We start from the raw sequence: 14358 nt of genomic DNA on the forward strand, positions 1-14358 counted from the left end.
CTAGAGACCAAACCCTAGGGGCAAAGAGCAATCCTGAAACATCTGTCATCACCTTGCTTCAGCTACCTAATCCAAGCAGCTGCTCCTAAAATTCCTCCTGCTTTCTCCTCTAAAACTTTTAAAAGGATAGTTCTTGACATTTTGTCTCATCTTACATTATTTAACACTGCTAATGCCTTCTATCACTTAATCCATGGCTCTGCAAAGCCTATGAAATCCTGTGCTAATGATATGCCCTGAGAATGGTCATTGCCTTTGGAAGACTCGTTTTCCCCTCATTGCTATCCTACAATCATGTGAGTTGTTACTCCAATTATTAGTTTACCCTAATTAACCATTCTGGGTTTCTTTGAGTCTTTTATTATTTAGGTTGACATATTTGTACTATTGTTCTATAAGCTGCACAGAGAATCTGATTAAATTCTGTAATAGTACTTAACACCAGCTATTCTTCTAAAGCCTGTCTGTTTTCTTTAAGTGGAAAATAACCATCTTTAAGAAACAACAGGAACAGCAGGGGTTGGAGAATGGAATAACTTCAATAAAGGTATAATTACTTTCATAAGTCTGTTTGAGAGCAAGGCTTTAGGTTTCTTTTGTTAGATCTCTGTTTATTAAGATTACATACCCAGTCTTCCTAACACACAGAGATCCACCAACAAGCCTTTGTTTTATATGATTGAATTACTATAATATCAGGAATATAAATTCCCTGGTGAGAGCAACTTTGCTCTGCAAGGCTCTGATAAATGAAAGAAACATTAGTATAAAATATTTCATCAGAAATTCTTGTGAAATGCAAAATTTTATGATATAGTATAATTATTCCAACATCATAAACATAGCATTCAAGAACTTTTTTTTTTCTGGCATTTCACTTGATTCAGAATACTGTGATTTCCCAGAGTGAAGTGAAAACTTCGAAAGGACTTAAAATGGTTCTCAGACCTTTACAGTAAAGTAAATTTTACAGTTCTCAGTTTACTTCTTAAGTCTCCTTTAGGAATGAACGTTTTCTAGCATTTCTGAATCAAGCTCAAAAAGAGTTAAACTCTGCTCAGTAAGGCACCATGATACTGCTCTGATGTGAAGTCTATCACGCTGATCTAAGTTATAAGTATTATTGAAATGAAAGCGTATGATTCAGATTCATAAAACCAAGCTTCTTGCAGAACGCTGCGAGTTTGGCAGCTTAGAGGCCAAAAGTTAATGCTAAAGGATTGTTTCCTTAAAATTTACTTCTTTAGGTATAAGCCCATCAGTTTCACTTTGGTATTTATGTTTCCAAAATTTAAACTTCTGTGACTGCCAGGTTGAAATCAACATGCCAATACTGTTGTGTGGAAGTGTTATTGTTACTTTTTTAATCAGAGTCATGTTGGCCTGTTATGCGAGATGTTTATAGAGCAAGCTTCTTTTACTGCATAGCTTTCTAGGAATTTTAATGTAAATATCTCATGTTTCTATTCTTTTGAAGTATTTCTGCCAATGATTCTTTATCTCCCAATGCTTATATATTTTTTAGTATGATGAAGGACCACGCATCCTTTTAGATGATGTTGCTTAGTGGTTTGGATAGAGAGGACTTGATTTTCATATATGTCCTTGAATGTACTTACAATCCTTTTTGGTAAAAATAGGAACACATATATAAGCACATTTGTATGGCATGTGTATTATAGTTAGTAACTCCCACCAGCACTAATAACTGCCTATAAGAAAGGCAGATACCATAATCTTCTCTTTCTCTTTATTTTTTGTGGAGTTTAATTCATAGTACCAATTGGAGAAAACATAAATTTGATTATACCGTTTATTGTGCATATTTTCTAGCAATTGAGCTTTACATTTAATATTAAACAATCACTTAAACTCATGGCTCTTTGCCAAGGTTTCATAACATATTCATGTATTTAAATGAGTTGTAAAGTGAATTCCAAATCTTTTGATTGTAAGGAAGTTAATGTACCCAGACTTTCAAAGTCAGAAATAAATTTGAATGGATTAAATGATAATCCCTATAACTTTCGTTTTCTGGAACTCCCAAGAATTCATTGAGGAGAGAGAGGACAGAACCAGGACTGGTATGCTGAACCTGCACTAGGATGTCTGTGCCATGCAGGTGAGCCTCACCCTTGGGTGACTGGAGCCAGAAAGAGAATGAACACTTGTGTTGCATTAATGTCTCATATCAGCTAACTAATTTCTAGCAGGTAAATCTTAATCCGCCCTTGGAAAAACAGTTCTAATTATTGTACAGAATAAGGACTAGTGCAGCTTCTCAGGAATGAGATGATTGTTGGTATAACTACTGCATACCTCTTGCTGATGGCATACTTTTGTATTTTTGGAGGATACCTAGAACCAGTCACTGTTTGGAATACTCCTAATACCATGGTTCTCCATGATGTTTCAGTTACAGTAAGAGACAAAGAGGCCTATTACTATAACTACCATATTCTAAATGGTTGGTCTGCAGATGATAACCATCTCCTTAATATACATTCGCAGGACATAGCGTTTGAAATATCTTGAAGATTTTTTTTTTCTGTTTCCTTCCAGTGGTTTTATGTTCTCAGTCTTCTGAAGGTGCTTGCAAAAAATAGTTTTCACGATCTTGATCTCTCATTTTCTAGAGTCTTCACTTCTAATGATTGCATTCTGATAGCTACTTAATTACTTCTTAGGTTGTAACTAGGTTTTCTTGTTCCTAGTAACATCTTTCATCTTCCTTTATAGCCTCTTACTCTCTAATCACCTCTTAATATCTGTTTGGCTCTTAGATCCTTTCAATAAATCTTCATCCCCATGGGGACCGTTAACATCCAACCCATTAACTTTCCTATGTTTACAGTATTGATTTTTGTTGTTCTGTCCCTAAGCTGTGCTCGACTCTTTGTGACCCATGGATTGCAGGCTCCTCTGTCCTCCACCATCTCCTAGAGTTTGCTCAGGTTCATGTCCATTGACTAGGTGATGCTATCTAACCATCTCATCCTCTTCCACCTTGTTCTCCTTTTGCTATCGATCTTTCCCAGCATCAGGGTCTTTTCCAGTGAGTTGGCTCTTTGCATCAGGTAGCCAAAGGATTGGAGTTTCAGTATTAGTCCTTCCAATGAATATTCAGTCTAATTCCCTTAAGATTGACTGGTTTGATCTCCTTGAAGCCCAAGGGTCTATCAAGAGTTTTCTCCAGCACAATTCAAAAGCATCAGTTCTTTGGCACTCTACCTTCTTTGTTATCCAAGGCTCACATCCTTGTACATGGCTACTAGAAAACCACAGCTTTGACTATGCAGACCTTTGTTGGGAAAGTGATGTCTCTGTTTTTTAATAATCTGTCTGGGTTTGTCATAGCTTTCCTTCCAAGGAATAAACGTCATTTAATTTCATGGATGCAGTCACCATCCTCAGTGATTTTAGAGCCCAAGAAAATAAAATCTGTTTCCAGTTTTTCCCCTTCTATTTCCTATGAAGTGATGGAACCAGATGCCATGATCTTAGTTTTTTCTAATGTTGAGTTTTTTTTTTCTTTTTTTTTTTTCTCTTCTCTTTTTTTTTTTTCTTTAAAAATATGGAACGCTTCACGAATTTGCATCCTTGCGCAGGGGCCATGCTAATCTTCTCTGTATCATTCCAATTTTAGTATATGTGCTGCCGAAGCGAGCACTCAAGTTAATTCAGACTCCTCCTCTCCCTGATTAATATTCCACATGATCTTGGCCCTCCTCAGACTTTAAACATCTCCTCTTCCTCCTTTCTATTCATTACCTTATCTCTAACGAAACTGATAGAGCAGACAAATTAGAAAGGATTATTTTATCTTCTGACCTCCCAATCCATCAGGCTTCCAGCATTTTCAGCCTCAGAGCCTGCTTTTCTCCCTCTTGCAATGGATGAACTTTCCCTTTCATCCTTTCTTGATCACAGTATTCTGTTATCTCTGACTTACCCAAGGATTTTACTCCTCTCTTTACTTTCTTGGGCTTCACTGGTGGCTCAGAAGGTAAAGAATCTGCCTGCGATGAAGACCTGTGTTCGATTCCTGGGTCGGGAAGACCCCCTGGGGAAGGGAATGGCAGCCCACTCCAGTGTTGTTGCCTGGAGAATCCCATGGACGGAGGAGCCTGGTGGGCTACGGTCCATAGAGTCACAAAGAGTTGGGTATGACTGAGTGACTAACACTTTCACTTTACATTCTTGCTCCAGATTATTTCCTGTCTCACCTCTATCAATTATTCTCTCTGTGAACTGTATCTTAAGAGCACACAAACGTGCTAAGAACTTTTCCATCTTACAAACACCCTCCCTGGATGCTATGTAATCTACTGTTTCTTCATTCTTCAATTACCATTCTGCTTCGTTACTCTCTTTTGTAAGAAATTCCTCAAACTATTGAGTCTATTTGCCATGTCTATTTCCTTCTTTACTTCCCATACCTTTCTTCTTTTTAATACATATTATGAAATACTTTAGGCTTCCCTGGTGGCTCAGATGGTAAAGAATCCACCTGCAATGCAGGAGACATGGCTTCGATACCTGGGTCAGGAAGATCCCCTGGAGAAGGGCATGGCAACCCACTCTAGTATTCTTGCCTGGATACCCTGGACAAGGGAGCCTTGTGGGTTACAGTCCATAGTGTCACAGAGTCGGATATAACTAAAGCGACTTAGCATGCACATATGAAAGTACTTCGGATGTATAAAAAGAATCCAAGAAATATATAATAAACACCACTTAAGCAGTGGGCTAATGCTACATACATCAACTAGATAAATATTTGTAAAATGAAAAGTTATAAGTGAAGAAAAAGTTTCAGAGACACATAATTTATTATATCGACAAGTTGTAGATATTCAAGATTATATTTTATATTGCTTGAGAGTACATGTATATGTAGTAAAATCATAAAGACATGAATGGTAAAGAAAGATAGCAAATTCAGAATAACGATTACTTCCCTTTTTCTTTTTTCACACTAAAGAATAAACAGCTCTGTAAGGAGTCTCCGCATGTCAGGGAACCCAGTCAGTTACAGAGAAGAGAGGGTAACATTGGTAGAGAGTAAGAATGTAGCATTCAAAATACCAAGTGTGAAACTAAAACCTCCATCATAATAACCTAACAGTCAGATATGCTGCAAATTTAGCCCAGATGAAACTTCCCTGGAAGCTGCTGTTGAAATAATGAGATTTTTGCATAAATGGAGAGCTCTCTGGCACAGGTAAATCTGAGCTCCACATTAGGTTGTGGGTCTGGGAGAGAAAAAAATAGAGGGAAAGATAAGGGAATGACATGCTCCTTCTAACAGATGTCAAATTTCCACTTAAATCTGGTCCTGTTTCTGGGTTCATTTCTACTAGAAACATTTCTGATTCTTTTATCTCTGTATATCCTTATGTGTGTGTGTGCTAAGTCGCTTCAGTTGGGTGTAACTCTTCGTGACCCTATGGACTGTAGCCTGCCAGGCTCCTCTGTCCATGGGATTCTTTAGGCAGTAATACTGGAGTGGGTTGCCATGCTTTCCTCCAGGGGAATCTTCCTGACCCAGGGATCGAACCCCTGTGTCTTGCGTCTCCGGCTTTGGCAGGCAGGTTCTTTACCACTAGCACCACCTGGGAAGCTGGTATGTCCCTACACCAGCGCCCAGACTAGTGTAGTTTTATAATGAGCCACACCTGGCAAGGAGAGTTTACCACTTTCTTTTTTTCTTTTGCTTTGGACTTTCTTGAAATTTTTTACTTTTATAGAAATGTGAGAATTGATTTTTTCTTTCCATTAAAAATTCAGTTAATGTTGAGATAATTTGTAGACCATGGACTTCTTTTTAATATTAATTTTTCTGCTAATAGGTTAAGTCTTTATGTTTTATAAATTGTACGAAAATTATAAAATTATGTATTTTTACATCACATATTTTGCATTTACATGTTTTATGCCTTTCAGTGGTTTTCTTTATAAAGATATAAATTATTGTTTGAATTATTTCCTTTATTATTTTATGTTGCAGTAGGAATATATCCCATGAGATCTGTCCTACTAACACATTTTTAAGTGCACAATATAATGGCAACCCACTTCAGTGCTCTTGACTGGGAAATACCGTGGACAGAGAAGCCTGGCAGGCTACAGTCCACGGGGTTGCAAAGAGTCAGACATGACTTAGTGGCTAAACAACAGGAAGAACAGCAGTACTGTTGGATATAGGTGTAAAATACTACGTTGGATCTCTGCAGTTTACTTATCTTGCTTGGTACTTTCTTTTGTTGCTATTCAGGTGTGAAGGAGAGTCAAGTCTTGTAACGTTTCTTAATTTGGGTTCTGGGTATACAGAGCTCATTTTTCCCCTTGATTTCTTTTCTGAATGTCTGAAATAACTAAAAATAAAAATTTAAAAATCTCCAGTTCCTTCATATCACATGCAGAATAAACTCCAAACATCCAAGAAACGATATATGTTCTACCTTTCCGACCTCAGGTCCTACCCCCTCCCTCTTGCTTGCTCCACTCCAGTCAAGCTAATGACATTTAGTTTTTTGAAAACAGAAAATTCTTTGCATTTGCTACTTATACTATTTAGAATTTTCTTTCCTCATGGATAGCTCTTCTAGAATTTTAACTCACATACCAATCAAATATCATTCGCTCAGAAAGGCCTTTCCTGATTTTCTTCTCTGAAATGTCCCACTCTCCTCCCACTGTCCTCTGCCATCTGTCCTCCTCCATTTCTTTGTTGATTATTCCTAAGTTGTGTCTGACTCTTTGCAACCCCATGGACTGCATAACCTCAGGCTTCCCTGTCCTTCACAATCTCCTATAGTTTGCTTAAACTCATGTCCACTGAGTCGATGATGCCATCAACCATCTCATTCTGTCACCCCCTTCTCCTCCTGCCCTCAATCCTTCCCAGCATCAGAATCTTTTTCCAATGTTGGCTCTTTACATCAGGTGGCTGAAGTATTGGAGTTTCAGCTTCAGCATCAGTCCTTCCAATGAATATTCAGGACTGATTTCCTTTAGGATTGACTGGTTGGATCTCCTTGCAGTCCAAGGGAGTCTCAAGAGTCTTCTCCAACACCACAGTTCAAACCATCAATTTTCAGCACTCAGCCTTCTGTATGGTCCAACTCTCACATTCATACTTGACTACTGGAAAAACTATAGCTTTGACTAGACAGACCTTTGTCAGCAAAGTAATGTCTCTGCTTTTTAATATGCTGTCTAACTTGGTCATAGCTTTTCTTTCAAGGAGAAAGTGTCTTTAAATTTCATGGGTGCAGTCACCATCTGCAGTGATTTTGGAGCCCAAGAAAATAGTCTGTCACTGTTTCCATTTTTTTCCCCATCAATTTGCCATGGAGTGATGAGACCAGATGCCATGATCTTAGGTTTTGAATATTGAGTTTTAAGCCAGCTTTTCCACTGTCCTTTTCACCTTCATCAAGAGACTCTTTAGTTCCTCTTTCTTTCTGCCATTAAAGTGGTATCATCTTCATGTCTGAGGTTGTTGATATTTCTCCCTGCAATCTTGATTCCATCTTGTGATTCATCCAGCCTGGCATTTTGCATGGTGTATTCTGTATATAAGTTAGACAAGCGAGGTGACAATATACAGCCTTGATGTACTCCTTTGCCCACTTTAAACTGGTCCATTGTTCCATGTCCGGTTCTACTTACTGCTTCTTGACCTGCATACAAGGTTCTCAGTTATTCGTGGCTTCCGTTTGTTTAATATTTATTTTTCTTGTTCTATTTATCACTATCTGGTTTTATATTACACATGTATTTTTTGTTTATGGTCTGTGTCCTCCAACATGCTGTTGATTTCAACTTGACAGGGTTCTTACCTCTTTTGTTCACTGTGATGATCCAGTTCACTGAAGATGGCCTTGTATACAGTAAGGAGGGGAGAGATGGTATCACCAGCCACAGCAGGGTGCACACCTATGCCAGTACTAAGGTGCAAAGAAAATCTTCCCAAATTTCCTCTAAAATTAGTGGGTTAGGAAAAAAATGGAAAAGGTAGCCTACATCCATATAGTCCTAGAGACAATAGAAAGTAGGTGATTTAGTTGACATATCTTGTTAGTTACCCTTCAGGAAAAGTCTGCTCCTCTCAGAACTTTGCAAAACTGTTCTCCAGGCAAGTCTGTGGAGATCCTAGAGTAATACACAGATTATAGTTTCTTCTTTGGGTTTGGTCTGTTGAAAGATATGATTTTAAGCATGGGGCATCTCTTTCAGATCTATTGTGTGTGTTGCTTCATAGGGATTGAGAATGGTCTGGCTCCTGGAATCACACTAGCATCACCTTTGTTTACCAGGTTTCAAAAGGACATTTTGTTCCTCTTATATTTATTTAGTTTGTATGGTGTTTTTAAGGTTTTTAAGGTGAAAACAGCTGTAATATATCCTGAGGCCATATCTAATAAAGCATATTCAAATAGTTTTCTGCACTGATCTGGTGAATTTAAGGACATGCGTTCATAGCTAGCCAAGTGTGAGTCACCCAACAAAAGGGCAAGTTAGAAGAGGATTAAGTCTGATTAGGATTCAAATGCGTCAGGTGATAAAGGAGCCGGCCTTGCTGCCAGGCAAAGCTACTTTCTTATGTGGCCAACATGGGGCTTGGGTGACCAGTTATGTTAATCAGACACCTGCTGTAAACACTGTGTTCATAGGAAGGTTAATAAACAGTACCAGGCCAGTGTCTGTTATGAGTCAACAGGAATGAACTGTGCAATCAGGACAAATGTTTAATAGTAAAGGCATTATTCTTACTGTTAAAAGAAAAATAAGACAGAATGGTAACTAGTAGGCAGTTTCCTCTGTGGAATTGGTTCTGTTAGTGCTGCATGTAATGAATTTTAAAAACTGGTAGCTACCAGCTTACATTCAAGAAATTATTGTTTATAATAGTTTCTGAAGACAAATGCATTGAAGTTAAAAATACAGATTTATTTCACCAACAAACCTAGTGTCTTTGTCAGCTTGGGCTATCATATACTGGATATATAAGCAACAGATATTTTCCCTCACAGCTCTAGAGGCTGGAAGTCAGAAATCAAAGTGCTGGTAGATCTGGTGCTTGGTGACAGTCCCCTCACTGAGTCCTCATCTTGGGGTGAGAGTTAGCTCTCATGTCAGTTTCTTTTCAAATAAGGACAGTAATTCCATCATGGGAATGCTACCTGCATGCCATCATCTCAGCCTAATTATTAATACCTCCCAAAGTCCTCCCCCTAATATCATAACATTGGAGTTTAGGACTTCAGCATATGAAATTTGGAAGAGGCACAAACATTCAATCCATAACAATAGAGGGATGCACATTTTGCATAAAGCAGCACATCTGCAGGTTCATAAATGCCAGTCACTTCATATTCTTTCTTCTTCCTGATCTGGAGAAAGGACTCAGCTATTAAATCTGCTTTGGTTGGTGTGGCCAACTCATGCTTAGTTTAGGGCTGCCTACTTGAGGGAAGTGATTATCATGATCTATTTAGAGTAAGCTGAACTGGTGATTCCCTTCTCACTTTGGTATCACTGTTATAATTTATTTATTGCTGAAATTATAATTCCAGGAGTCAGATAGGAAAGTACTTAGGCATACAACTAGAATTCCCCTTGCTGCACTCATCTGTAAATGTCCTATAACTTAACATATGTGTGAGCACTTTTATGAAAGGTTAACTGGTGCAGTTGTAAGGAATCTGCCGACAAGGCAGGAGACACAAGAGAGGCGGCTTTGATCCCTGGGCTGGGAAGGTCCCCTGGAACAGGAAGTGGCAACCCACGCCAGTATTCTTGGCTGGAAAATTCTAGGGACAGAGGAGCCTGTTGGGCTACAGTGTATGGGGTCGCAAAGAGTCCGACACGACTGAGCAGCTGAGTGTGATGAGCATGAGAAAAATCATAGAATTATTTGTAAATGTTTATAATAAATGATTTCCTTAAAATAGAATATAACATTTCGCAATAAGCAAAATGTGTAGGAAATAACAAAAAATAAGCCAGAATGTTTAGAGTGTTTTTTTGAATGTTAATCCTTTACATGCAGCTTATATATTTCAAATACTGGCATAAAATATTTTTTCATGGAATACCTAGTTCTAATGTTCATAGATATGTTCAATTGACAAAAAAACATCAAATTGTTGAAGTTCTATTTAGAGGATTTTGTCATTACACTATTGATTATTTATTTATAAATTAAACTTGGATTCATTTTTCACGATTACACAGAGAAGTTGCTTTCATTCTGTGCAGATTAAATTTTCACTTCTATAATGTAAGCAGACTGGAAAATATTTGAAGAGAAGCCATATTTTTTTCACATTGTGTAACTTTGAAATTTTTCACAGTAAAAACCTTTTTGATGATGTAAATAATGTGGTATAAAATTAAAAATTTTTTCTATACTCTTCTTGCTTATATATGCATATGAAAGTACATGTTTATGATTATTGTTCTCTTATAGACTAGAATCATATTTCATACACTTCACTGAATCTTTTTGTCACTTAGCAGTATATCATGAGAACACTCTTTTTTGAAAAATTTTTTTTACTTGGAGGATAATTGCTTTACAATATTGTGATGTTCTCTGCCATGCATTAATGCAAATCAGCTATAATTATATATATATATAATATATGTTAATAAATATATATCCTCTCCCTTTTGAGCCTCTCCTCCCCCGCTCATTCCATCTCAGTAGGTCATGATGGAGTGCCAGGCAGGGCTCCCTCTGTTAGACAGCAGCCTCCTGCTAGTTATCTATTTTACACATGGTAGTGCATTTATGTCAATGCTATATCTCAATTTGCCCTAGTCTTTCCTGCCTCCACTGCATCCACAAGTCCGTTTTCTACATCTCCATTCTGTCCCTGCAAATAGGTTCATCAGTACTATTTTTTCTAGATTCCATATATATGTGTTAGCATATGATATTTGTTTTTCTTCTTAATGCTTTGATAATATTCCACAATATATATACATTTCACTTTATTTAGTGATTTTCCTATTGATCAGAATTTGTTTATAGTTTGCAACAATTACAAACATCATTTTATATTGGTGCTTCTATTTCTATGGGATGGATTTCCAAGAGTGATATTATTAAAACAAAAGACATAAATTTCTTAAATTTTCAAAAAGGATAATTTTCAAAAAGGCAAATTCAACCTCCCCTCCACCCACCGAAACCCTCCCACCAGCAAAGGTTGAGTATAATTTTTATCTGAATTGCCAGTTTGATGAGTGAGACATGATTTAAACTTAGCATACGTTTCTTTATACATTTGTGCTCTCCCAGGGTTAGGGTAACTAATATGTGGCCCAAACCTTTTGCTCCTCAGAGAGTCTTCTGGCCAGTCATACTGCCCCCCACTTCACTATCCCCAGCCAGGGGTGCTGGTCCCTCCCCCTAACCAGACTACTTCTCCCTTCCTTCCCAAGTCCATGCAGATATTTCTGTACAACTTTGGTTGTGAAAGAGCTGTTCTGCTAAGTCCCCAAGTTGATTTCAGCAGAAGTCGCTCTATATGTAGTTGTAGTTTTGATGTATTTATCTTGACCTCTTTCTCTGTTTTATTATTTTGATTCAATTTATTTTATTGATAAATTAGTTGACATTGTAGTGACTTTTCTAGAATAACCATACATTTAACAGTGGGAATCCTGCTGTTTCTATTTGGTAGTATTTTATTTAGAATAGTTCAGATATTTTCATATGTAAGAGTGATCTGTAGATATTTTAGAATAGCTTCATCAGGTTTTATGGTTAAGATCATGTTGGTTTTACAAAATAAAAGTTTTCTGGTCATGTTCTATGGTTATGGAAGGTTTAATTAAAATATTGGAATGATTTCTTTTTTAAAGGTTAGGTAAAACCTAGGTATAGGATACTTGATCCAGGTTCCTCTTTGAAAAAAAGATTATTGATCACATTTCAATCTACTCTAAAGGAATTACTTTATTCAAATTTCCCATATTTTGGATTAATGGTGGTAATTTATATTAGCTTTAGGAAATTATTGATTTATTTTAGGTTTACAAGCATATTGCAATCTAATTTTTAAAATGTTTGCCAATAATTTAAAAAAATGGGTTCTTTACAAATGACTATATTTTATACATCCACTCACATTTGTCTTTGAAATTGCAAGGGTTTCTGTGTTGTCACTGCGAAGCTCCAAAGTTTGGACTTAGAACATTACTTTTAGATTTGTTTCATTAATACTAGCTTTTACCTTTAATACATTTTTATTATTTTTAAAATATATTTTAAAATGAGTATAAGTTCCTTTATTTATTGTTGTTCTCCCTTAGTAATGAAGGACTACAAGCCTATAAATTTGATCTAATTATAGCTTTAGATGTCCTAATTGTTCTAATGTTTCCTTTTCACTCCTTTCTCAGCAGGGGTAATTTCAGTTTCTTTATTTTAAATATTTATTTAATAAGGTATAACTTGAATAACTTTAAAGTGAACACATATTAAGCATACAGATAGATGAATTTTACAACTTACACATCTGTGTAGCTGCAGATAGATCAGCATATTTGTGGTTGTTGTGCAGTCGTTAAGTTATGTCTGACTCTTTGTGACCCCATGAACTGCAGCACGCCAGGCTTCTATGTGCTTCACCATCTCCCTGAGTCTCCTCAAGCTCATGTTCATTGAGTCAGTGATGCCATTCAACCATCTCATCCTCTGTCGCTCCTTCTGCTCTTGCCTCCAATCTTTCCTAGCATCAGTGTCTTTGCCAATGGGTTAGCTCTTCTCATCGTATAGAACTTTGACATCACTACAGGAAGTTCGCTTGTGCCCCTTCTCAGTCAGTATATCACCAGGCTGATTTGTATCACCTAAGATTAGTGTTACATCTATATAGATAGTATCATACAGCATGTACTTGGTGGCTTAGGTGGTAAAGAGTCCACCTGCAGTGCAGGAGACCTAGGTTTGACCCCTGGTTTGGAAAGATCCCCTGGAGAAGGGAATGGCTACTTACACCAGTATTCTTGCCTGGAGAATTCCATGGATAGAGGACCCTGGTGGGCTACAGTCCCTGGGGTCACAAAGACACGACTGAGTGACTAATACTTTCAGTTCTTCATTTTTAACATTTGTAGGGTGTGTAACGTTTGTATGTCCTGTGTAGCAGTATAGTTCTTTTTAAATTGTTGTTTGGAATTTCTTTGTATGAATTTATCATTATTTATTTATTCATTCTCCCATTGACAGAAATTTGGTTTACTTTCTGTTTAAGGTTATTATATACAAAGCTGTTATGAACATTCTTGTGCAAATCTTTTTGTGGATATTTGTGGATAAAGATATACATTTCTTTAGGGTATATTTGAAGGAATGGAATAACTAGATTGAACCAATTTTTAGTTTTAAAATTTCCAAGTAGTTAAGTATTTTAATTCATCTGTATATTTTAAATTTCTGATTTAATTGGATTGTGATCAGAGGATATGTAAAATATAAGCTTTTTAAAAGATTTTTTTTTAATATAGGGCAAAATCTACATCCAAATTGTTTTATTTTTTTAAAACAAAATTTTGTTATGTCTTTGTCAGTTATTTCTGTCTATTAGATTTTCTGGTAGATTTGGTCATCCATGATCAAATTTGTTAATTTTTGTCAACTTTAGTTAGTTATTCTGTAATTCTAGTAGATTTTGACATTCTAATAGATTCTGCTGTGTTTTTGGCCCATATATATTTATGATTATTATATTTTATCCATAAAGTTTTTTCATCATTTTATTCTAACTCTTTATTCTGTATAATGAGTTTATCCTTAAGTGTCACCATGTCTAAAATTACTTTTGTGACTCCAAATTTTTTATTTTTGGCCTGGGATCTATTTGTCCAAAACTTTATTTTCAGTATTCCTCGACCACATTTGAATTTCTGTTTTTCGTAAATTAGATATAACTGTATTTTGTGTTTTCATGTAGTGCTTATTGGGTCTATTGTCATGGCTCTTCTCCCTGCTGCTGCTGCTCTCTCTGTCTGAAATTATTCCATGACTCTTCTTAGCTAATAAATCAGACTTTAAAAGTGATTATCCTCTTTTTCATTTAACCCACTGAATTATTAGTTATTTCTGTCTATTAGATTATCTGGTAGGTTTGGTCATCAATGATCAAATTTGTTAATTTTTGTCAATTTTAGTTATTCTACAATTATCATAGATTTTGCCTTGTTACAAACATAATTTTCTTGTTACAAAAAGTATTTTTAGTGCTTCTAACAATACTTATGTTTTCTTGCCTTAAGTGGTTTTCTGATTACATCAGCAATTCTGTTCTATTAGGAGCCATCTGTCTTGTTTTGTTA

General features: G+C 36.4%; 1 protein-coding gene and 1 non-coding gene across 2 annotated transcripts in view; one reads left to right on the forward strand and one right to left on the reverse strand.

Annotated features, from left to right (window-relative positions):
* Positions 1–14358, forward strand: part of IQCM (IQ motif containing M) — a 308548-nt gene that overhangs the window by 187149 nt on the left and 107041 nt on the right. The gene's annotated exons all lie outside the window — the stretch shown is intronic.
* Positions 3569–3670, reverse strand: LOC122425118. Its single transcript, XR_006264706.1, has one exon. It is a non-coding gene; the product is annotated as a U6 spliceosomal RNA (small nuclear RNA).

The sequence above is a fragment of the Cervus canadensis genome, chromosome 1 (genome assembly GCF_019320065.1).
Source record: "Cervus canadensis isolate Bull #8, Minnesota chromosome 1, ASM1932006v1, whole genome shotgun sequence".
NCBI classification, from domain to species: domain Eukaryota; kingdom Metazoa; phylum Chordata; class Mammalia; order Artiodactyla; family Cervidae; genus Cervus; species Cervus canadensis.